At 39.7% G+C, this 10079-nt stretch overlaps 1 long non-coding RNA gene across 2 annotated transcripts in view; it reads left to right on the forward strand.

The window, feature by feature from the left end:
• LOC122551764 overlaps nt 1–9862 on the forward strand; it is a 14889-nt gene extending 5027 nt beyond the window's left edge. For both annotated transcript variants that reach the window (XR_006312193.1, XR_006312192.1), the window contains exon 3: nt 8786–9862. This is a non-coding gene — a long non-coding RNA (uncharacterized LOC122551764). The remainder of the gene's footprint in view (nt 1–8785) is intronic.
• The last annotated feature ends 217 nt before the right edge of the window (nt 9863–10079 follow it).

The raw sequence follows: 10079 nt of genomic DNA on the forward strand, positions 1-10079 counted from the left end.
TACGTGTATGGAATGAGCTGCCAGAGGATGTGGTGGAGGCTGGTACAATTGCAACATTTAAGAGGCATTTAGATGGGTATATGAATAGGAAGGGTTTGGAGGGATATGGGCCGGGTGCTGGCAGGTGGGACGAGATTAGGTTGGGATATCTAGTCGGCATGGACAGATTGGACCGAAGGGTCTGTTTCCATGCTGTACATCTCTATGACTATGACTCAAATGTACTCTGGGCAATTAGGGATGGGCAATAAATGTTGGCCTGGCCAGCAATACTGACATCATATGAATGATTTTTAAAAAAATACCATCACTAAATCCTGCCCTATCATCTTCCTAGGAGTTAACTGTTGACCAGAAACTGAATTGGACTAGCCATTTAAATAATCATAAATATCTCATCTTCAACCACCCCGAAGTGTGTCCACTATCTATTAGACACAAGTCAGGAGTGCAGTGGAGTACTCGCCACTTGGCTGGATAGGTGCAGCTTCAACAACACTCAAGAATCTTGGCACCAGACAAGACAAATCAGCTCACTTGACTGGCAACCTATCTGCTACATTCAACATTCACTCCTTCCATCACTAATGCACAGTGGTAGCATGATGTACTATCTACATAATGCACTGCAGCAAATCATCATAGCTCCATTTATAATTTCTTCTGTACTGATGACTTCTATCACCTAACTGAACAATAGCAGCAGATTCATGACAGTACACCATCTACATGTTCCCAAGTCACACCATCCTGACTTGGAGCTATACTACAATCCTTTCATTGTTGCTGAGTAAAACAAAAACTCTGGAACTCCCTTCCTAACAGCACCTTGGATATACCTACACCATAAGTAGTGTGGCCCAGTGGTTAGCACTGCTGCCTCACAGCACCAGAGACCCGGGTTCAATTCCCGCCTCAGGCGACTGACTGTGTGGAGTTTGCATGTTCTCCCCATGTCTGCGTGGGTTTCCTCCGGGTGCTCCGGTTTCCTCCCACAGTCCAAAGATGTGCGGGTCAGGTGAATTGGCCATACTAAATTGCCCGTAGTGTTAGGTAAGGGGTAAATGTAGGGGTATGGGTGGGTTGCGCTTCGGCGGGTCGGTGTGGACTTGTTGGGCCGAAGGGCCTGTTTCCACACTGGAATGTAATCTAATCTAATCTAATAAATACTACTGCAGTTTAAGAAGACAGCTTACCACCACCTTCTCTGGGGCATTTCAAGATGGAAAATAAATGCTAGCCTCGCCAGAAAAGTTCATATTCTCTTGAACAAATTTTTTTTAAAAGTTCTGCTGCTATATTCTTCATAAAGTGACTCCCTTCTGCTACTAAGCTAAAGGTAATGCATAAAACTAAGGACATTGACATTTCTGAGCAGACTCCAGGAATTAAATATGACTCTCCAAATCATTACAATAAATACTCCAACAGAAAATGCACATTGGCATCAAAATGAACAGTGTTTTAAAACTTTTTTGTTTGTTTTTTATTGTTTATTAATTATGAAAATACTGATGATGGGTATAATGGCTGTTTGACTAATAGTTCGGAATTATCCAATTTGTTAATGATTTGTTTTCTATCTAAGTTTCACAGATACAATGTGAGTTTCAATGTGCTAAGCAACCAATGGCATGGAGGCTGATTATGAGCAATTATGTGATGAAACTTCATGGAATACATCCAACCAGAGTTGGTAACATTACATAAGCCAGATAAATACCGTGAACTGTCTTCTTGATTTATGGAGCTTACTGCATATTTCACTTCCCTACAGTCTGTTCTCCATTTCATTTGTGTTGAATAGCACACCACTGCCAAATAATATCCAGAGTATGCTTATTGTTGTGAAGTGTATTGTTGTGCTTTAACATGTAAATAAATACAAAGCACTACAGTTCAACTCAATAGACTTTCCCTTCATAGTATTTAATTCAAGCTCGTGACACACTCATGAATGGAAGTGTTTCCATAATTTCATAGAATCCCTACAGTGCAGAAAGAGGTCATTTGGCCAACTGAGTCTGCACCAACTTCCAAAGAGCATCCCACCCAAACCCACCCCCATAACCCCTCATGGTTATGTTTTTGTTAAAAACCATGGCTAAGCCACCTAACCTGCATATCTTTGGACTGTGGGAGGAAACCCATGCAGATAATGTGCAAACTCCACATGGACAGTTGCCCAAGGCAGGAATCAAACCCAGGTCCCTGGTGCTTTGAGGCAGCAGTCCTAACCACTGTGCCACTATGCCATCTAAGTTTTAACCTTTTCACAGAAGAATACAAAAATATATTTTGAGGGAATGATATTTCAGATTTAAGTATTTTCATAAGTCATTTATTAAATTTATGAGTTACCTGCCACATTATAGAAAGTTTTGATTGAATTCTTGATAATAGTCAATGCGCTCCAACCTTTAAGATTATCTGAAAAAAACCACAGAAATCCTACAAAGGCAAAATTGTGACACAACAGGTGCCTGAGGTGGTCTTGCTCTGACAAGCATTGATAAGCAGTTTGCTCTGCCTGCCTTGGTAGCTTAAGCTGTATTTACACTGAACATTTTGTGTCATGTTGCCATCATGCTGAAACTGTAGGATAGTTCCAGAGTTCAAACTCTAGAAAGATTCAGTCAGAGACTCCCTGGAGAAGGCTAATCTGACATTGTATCAATTTGTTATCTCTCAACCAGTGCCGGATCAAACTGGGTTTAAAACCCGACAAACTTGCGTGACGTTATTTAAAGGTGTTACCATGGTGGCTGCACTCTTCAAATATTTACACTGGAAGAACTTCATGCAGATTGGTAGCTGCAGTATAAACATACATTTAAAGATGTAAATTATAATATTTAGTCACTATTGATACGGAAAATATAGCCCTGCACCCAGTGGAAAATTACTTTTTTTTAACCATTCGAGTCACCTTTCCTTCCTGTCATGTCTTACCTCCTTTCGAGCTATTGAGTCAGCAACAACACTGATTACTGAGTTACTTCAAGCCAGTAATCACAGCACAATATTTCAACTATTCCACTGTCTCCAAACCAGTGTAAAACACATTGAAATATTCATTAAAGCCAAATTAATAATTAAGATTGAAAAAAGACTATTCGGCTTATTCAGTTTATTTAATGGTCAGTGTCAACACTGACCCAGTGGGCACAATCACCTCTGAGACATAAACATTTCAGAAATAGAACATTGGGTCTCTCCAACCATTCAGTATGCTTCTGGCTGATCACAATTTCACTTTCCCATCTATTCTCTCTGTCGTTTGCTTCCCTCAGAGACCACAACCCTCTGGGACAAGGAAGTCCAAAGATCCCTTTACAACCTTCTCTGGACTGCCTCAAATGTCAGTGTATCTTCCCTTAGAAAAATGGGAAACCTGTTCACAGTATTCCAGTGCCTTACAAATTTTGCAAAACCCTCCCTACTTGCATACACGATTTCCTTTGAAATATAGGCCAACTTTCCATTTGCCATCCTTATTACCCACTGAAACTAGATATGAGCTTTATGTGATTCTGGCATAAAGACCCCTGAATCCCGCTGCCCTGCAGCTTTCTCTTAAATAATACTTAGTTCCTCTATTCTTCCAAAGTACATGACCTCACATTTTCCTACATTGTATTCCATCTGCCAAATGTTTGTCCCATCATTTAACCTGTCTATATCCCACTGCAGACTCTTTGTGTCATCCTCAACATTTCTCTTCTCACCTATTTTTGTGTTATCTGTAAACTTGGCTATAATACAATCAATTTCTTGTCCAAGTCATTAATATATGTTATAAATAATTGTGGCCCCAGCACTGATCCCTGTAGTACTCCACCAGCTACAGATCCACCAATGGGAACAGATCTATTCTGCAGAACAGATCTATCTATTTTGCCTCAACGCCTTATGAATTTGACCACCTTTATCAGCTCTCCTCTTAACCTCCACTTCTCAAGGAAAACAGTCACAACGTTTTCAGTCTGTCTATGCAACTGAAGTTCCTTATCCCTGGAACCATTCTCATGAAGCTTTCCTGCACTCTAGGAACACAGGACTTAGAAGCAGAAGTAGGCTATTTTGCCCTTTAAGCCTACTTCACCAATTAATAAGATCATCCTTAATCTGGTTGTGGCCCTGACTCCACTTTCCTGTCTACCCTCATAATGCTTGGCTCACCAGTCAATCAAAAATCAATTTTTCCATGAATAAATTCAGTGACCTCACCTCCACTGCTGTCTGTGGAAGAGATTCCACATAATAATGAACTACTAAAAGCAAAAGAAACGCTTAAAAGGGAGACCCCTTATTCTTAAACTAAACCTCTAGCTCGAGTCTCTGCCATAAGAGGAAAAACTCTCTAATGCCTTTGTATCCTTTCTAAAATGTCCTGAACTAGATGCAATGCATCAACTGAGGCTACAGGTAGCTATTAATAAAGTCTAGGATAATTATGCTTTATTAACCATTCTCTCAACATGTCCTGTCACTTTTAATGACTTATGCACATGTACATACAGGTCCCTCTGGACCTGCATCCCCTTTGGAATCATACCCTTTATTTTATGCTGTCTTCTATTGTCCTCCTACAAAATGAATTCATTCTCCATTCTCTGCTTTAAATTGTATCTACAATTTGTCCACCCATTCTATAACCTTGTGTATGAACTCTTGAAGTTCTACACAGTCCTCCTCACAGTTCACAATGTTTCTAAATATCATATTGCCCTAAATAGAACATAGAACATTACAGCAGAGTAAAGGCCCTTCGGCCCTCGATGTTGCGCTGACATATGCAACCAATCTGAAGCCGATCTAGCCTACACTATTCCATTTTCATCCATATGTCTATCCAATAACCATTTAAATGCTCTTAAAGTTGGTGAGTGTACTACTGTTGCAGGCCCGGACTACTCTCTGAGTAAAGAAACTACCTCTGACATCTGTCCTATATCTATCACCCCTTAATTTAAAGCTATGTCCCCTCTTGCTAGCCATCGCCATCCAAGGAGAAAGGCTTCCAATGTCCACCATATTTAACCCTCTGATTATCTTATATGTCTCAATTAAGTCACCTCTCAACCTTCTTCTCTCTAATGAAAACAGCCTCAAGTCCCTCAGCCTTTCCTGATAAGACCTTCCCTCCATACCAGGAAACATCCTGGTAAATCTCCTCTGACCCCTTTCCAAAGCTTCCACATCATTCCTATAATGCAGTGAGTAACATGAATAAAGAGTACTGGGCTAATGGTAAGATTCTTGGTAGTGGAGATGAGCAGAGAGATCTCGGTGTCCATGTACATAGGTCCTTGAAAGTTGCCACCCAGGCTGATGGGGTTGTTAAGAAGGCATACAGTGTGTTAAGTTTTTATTGGTACAGGGTTTGAATTTCAGAACCATGAGGTATGCAATACTCCAAGTGCGGCCGCACCAGAGGTTTGTACAGTTGCAGCATGACCTCATGGTTCCGAAATTCAATCCCTCTACCAATAATAGCTAACACACTGTATGCTTTCTTAACAACCCTATCAACCTGGGTGGCAACTTTCAAGGATCTATGTACATGGAGACCGAGATCTCTTTGCTCATCTACACTATCAAGAATCTTACCATTAGCCCAGTACTCTTTAGTCATGTTACTCCTTCCAAAGTGAATCACCTCACACTTTTCCGCATTAAACTCCATTTGCTACCTCTCAGCCAAGCTTTGCAGCTTATCTATGTCCCTCTGTAACCTACAACATCCTTTGTCACTATCCATAACTCTACCAACCTTAGTATCATCTGAAAATTTACTAACCCATCCTTCTATGCCCTCATCCAGGTCATTTATAAAAAAGACAAACAGCAGTGGACCCAAAGCAGATCCTTGTGGTACACCACTAGGAACTGAACTCCAGGATGAATATTTCCCATCAACCACCACCCTCTGTATTCTTTTAGCTAGCTAATTTCTGATCCAAACCACTAAATCACCCTCAATCCCATGCCTCTGTATTTTGTGCAATAGCCTACCATGGGGAAATCCATATACACCACATCAACCGCTTTACCCTCATCCATCTGTTTGGTCACCTTCTCAAAGAACTCAATAAGGTTTGTGAGGCACGACCTACCCTTCACAAAACCGTGTAGACTATCCTAATCAACTTATTCCTTTCTAGATGATTATAAATCCTATCTCTTAGAACCCTTTCCAATACTTTACCCACAACTGAAGTAAGGCTAACTGGTCTATAATTAACAGGGTTGTCTCTAATCCCCTTCCTGAACAAGGAGACAACATTAGCTATCTTCCAGTTTTCTGGCACTATTCCTGTAGACAATGACAACATAAAGATCAAAGCCAAAGGCTCAGCAGTCTCCTTCCTGGCTTCCCAGAGAATCCTAGGATAAATCCCATCCGGCCCATTGGACTTAACTATTTCTACACTTTCCAAAATTGCTAATACCTCATCCTTGTGAACTTCAATCCCATCTAGTCTAGTAGCCTGTATTTCAATATTCTTCTCGACATCATTGTCTTTTTCCTGTGTGAATATTGATGAAACCTATTCATTTAGTTCTTCCCCATCTCCTCTGACTCCACACACAACTATCCTTGATTTGCCATACTCTTACTCTAGTCATTCCTTTATTCCTGACATACCTTTAGAAAGCCTTAGGGTTTTCCTTGATCCTATCTGCCAATTACTTTTCATGTCCCCCGCAGTAACTGTTCCTTGAATAAGCTCCACATTTTAACTATGCCCATCTCCTGCAGTTTCCTTCCACATCCTATGCATTCTAAATCTTGCCTAATCGCATCAGAATTGCCTTCCCCCCAGCTATAACTCTCGCACTACAGTATATATCTATCCCTTTCCATTACTAAAGTAACCCTAACGGAATTGTGGTCACTGTCACCAAAGTGCTCACCTATCTCCAAATCTAATACCTGGCTGGATTCATTACCCAGTACCAAATCTAATGTGGCCTCGCCCCTTGTTGGCCTGCCTACATACTGTGTCAGAAAACCCTCCTGCACATATTAGACAAGAACTGACCCATCTAAAGTTCTTGAACTATAGTATTCCCAGTCAATATTTGGAAAGTTAAAGTCCCCCATAACAATTACCCTGTCACTCTCACACCTATTGAGGACCATCTTTGCTATCCTATCCTCTACATCTCTGGAACTATTTGGAGACCTGTAGAAAACTCCCAAAAGGGTGACCTCTCCTTTCCTGTTTTGTAACCTCAACATTTCTCTTCCCACCTATTTTTGTGTTATCTGAAAACTTGGCAATACTACAGTCAACTTCTAAACTTTTGCAATGTTGCCATGCACAGGTCATTCTGCTATAACGTGTGTTTCATTTGTGCGAATTCGCTATGTTATGATTGATGAATTGGGGACATTGCTGCTAAAGGGGCAAACTTTTAAAGTGTGTATTGGTTGTAACATGATTCCGGCCCCATTACTTTAAACAGTGCTGCTATTACATGATTTTTCTTATAACACAGGATTGCACGAGGATGGAACGACCACTATAGCAGAACTGACTTTACATTAAGTCTAAATTATGAATCTATTTCAGGAAGAGTGGGGATCTTAATACCAATCCCTTCAACATAAATGTTCCTTCTGTCAGAATAAAAACATCCAGTAGGCACCTCTCTGTCTCCTGTCTCTCAGCCACTTTTATTTTTATGTTGTTACTGTCCTTTTTAATCCATGAGCAGTAACCTTGTTCATAAGTCTTTGTTAAATGCATTTTGGAAATCCATGCATACTACATCGACAACATTACATTTATCATCCTTCTCTGTTATCAAAATGTCCAGCAAGTTAGTTAAACATGATTTGCCTATAACTAATCCATTATGGCTTTTCTTAATGAACCACACTTGCACAAGTAAATATAATTGGTCCCAAATGTTCAGATCTAGAAACTTCCCTATCATTGAAGTTAAACTGACTGTTCTGTATTTGTTGGGTTTATCTTTGCACCCACTATTGAAGAAGTGTGTAACAATTTCAATTCTCTAATATGTTGGCACCATCTTTGAGTCCAAGGAAAACTGCAAACATAATGGCTGATGCTTCTGCAATGTCCGTTCTCATTCCCTGTGTACCCTTGAATGCATCCCAATTCACCTTGATCCCTTGTTATTTCAAGGACTGAGAATGTATATCTCCTTTTTATTAATTCAAAATTCTTCACATGTTTGAATTATCTCCTGTTTCACCATGACCCATGCAGCATCATCTTTTTTTGGAAAGACAGATGTAAATTATACATTTAAAACCTCAGCCGTATTCTGTCTCCACGCATAAATCTCCTTTTTTGTCAGTCTTTGCCCTCACTCATCCTTTTACAATCCTCTATTTATATGCTCATCAGAGACTTTTGGATTCCCTTTTATGTTAGTTGCAAGTCTTTTTTCATATTCTCTCTTTGCTTCCTTTATTAACTTCTCCCCCCCCCACCCCACTAAGGTTTTAGATTTTATTTATTGTCACATGTACTCAAGTACAGTGAAAGGTGTATAATCTCACCAGAGGTGGTGCCATCTTAGGAACCAAGGTATCTAGATTTTAAAAAAACGCTTAGGTACAAACCTATAAGAGAAACGATCATTAAGAATTTAAGTATTCCTTCAAAGAATATTAGAAAAATAAAGAAATAGATAATAGTTTACATTAAAATCTTTTGTAGTTTAAACTAGGAAAATAAAGGAATAAGTTAAAGTTCAACAGTCTTTGATGAGTCCTCTGCTTATCTTGCTCTGCCTTCAGTTCTCAACTTTGCCACAACAAGTACCATTGCTGCTGCTGCACTGCTGCTTCTCTGAACTCTCTGGAGCCTCAGGAACATGCCTCGAGTAGGATCCACTTGCACACTGATCGGAGACACCGCCGTGAGCCACCGAGAGACCAGCCAACATACTGCCAAGAGACCAGGCTGAGAGCCACCCAGAGAACACGCTATAGGGCCCCCCACCATGAGCCACTGAGAGACCAAGCTGGGACCCACCACGAGCCAAGAGACCAGGCCGGGACCCACTGAGATATTCCATGTTCACTTGGGTTCTCAGTTGTATTATCTACTTGACATTAGTCATAAATACGTTTCTTCTTCATCTTAATCTTTATCTCGTGTGTCATCTGTTGAAATTGATTCATTTATAATTTGATTTATAATTGCCGTAAGATTTTTCAAACTTTAATTATGCTCTTTCTTGCATGCTAGCACAACTTTTGCTTATTTAAAATGATAACTGGCAAATTTCAGGTGTGTTCCACAATGATAAATAACAATTTAGTTTATGCATTTATTCCAGCCTATATAGGAATATATAGCAAAACTGAATAAAATCTGTGGCCCCATTTAATTACACTCTTCATGCGCCATTTAAAAGTGCAGCTTTGAAAAAGAAATATTAGTGTGGTCAAAATATATGTTGTTAGCTGATCGTCTTGTGGTTGGACATGCACTTTAGAATCTTGTCTAAAGCATTTTGAAATCTGTTTCAAGATCAAAGTATTATAAAGGTAGCATACATGAAAAGCATATTTCAAATCCTGTGTTAGTTCACTTTATGAAAGCTCATAGTACTACAACTACTGTGTTCTTCAAAGAAAGTGAGCACTTATCATAGTACCATTATAGTCGTAAATTTTCTAAACCCCTAGAGGCCTGGACTTGTGGCATTATTTAAATCATTTAATACTTGATAGCATAAAAGAGTAAGTTTGAGGAAACACTATCCAGCCACCCAGCTCACCTCATCACATAATTTCTTTCTCATGACCCTCTTTGATCCAAGAGAAATGTTGCCCTTAATATATATCCTCCATTTAAACATCAAGTAGTTATGTTCTTTTAATTCATTCACAGGATGTGGGCATCACTGGCTAATCCACATTTATTGCCTATCCCTAATTTGCCCAGAGGGCAGTTAGGAGTCAATTACATTGCTGTTGTTCTGGAATCACATGTAAGGATGACAGTTTCCTTTCCTCGAGGACAGTGGATGGGTTTTTTTCCAACAATCAACAGTGATTTTGTGGTCATTATTAGCTTCTTAAT

Source organism: Chiloscyllium plagiosum, chromosome 7, assembly GCF_004010195.1.
Source record: "Chiloscyllium plagiosum isolate BGI_BamShark_2017 chromosome 7, ASM401019v2, whole genome shotgun sequence".
NCBI classification, from domain to species: domain Eukaryota; kingdom Metazoa; phylum Chordata; class Chondrichthyes; order Orectolobiformes; family Hemiscylliidae; genus Chiloscyllium; species Chiloscyllium plagiosum.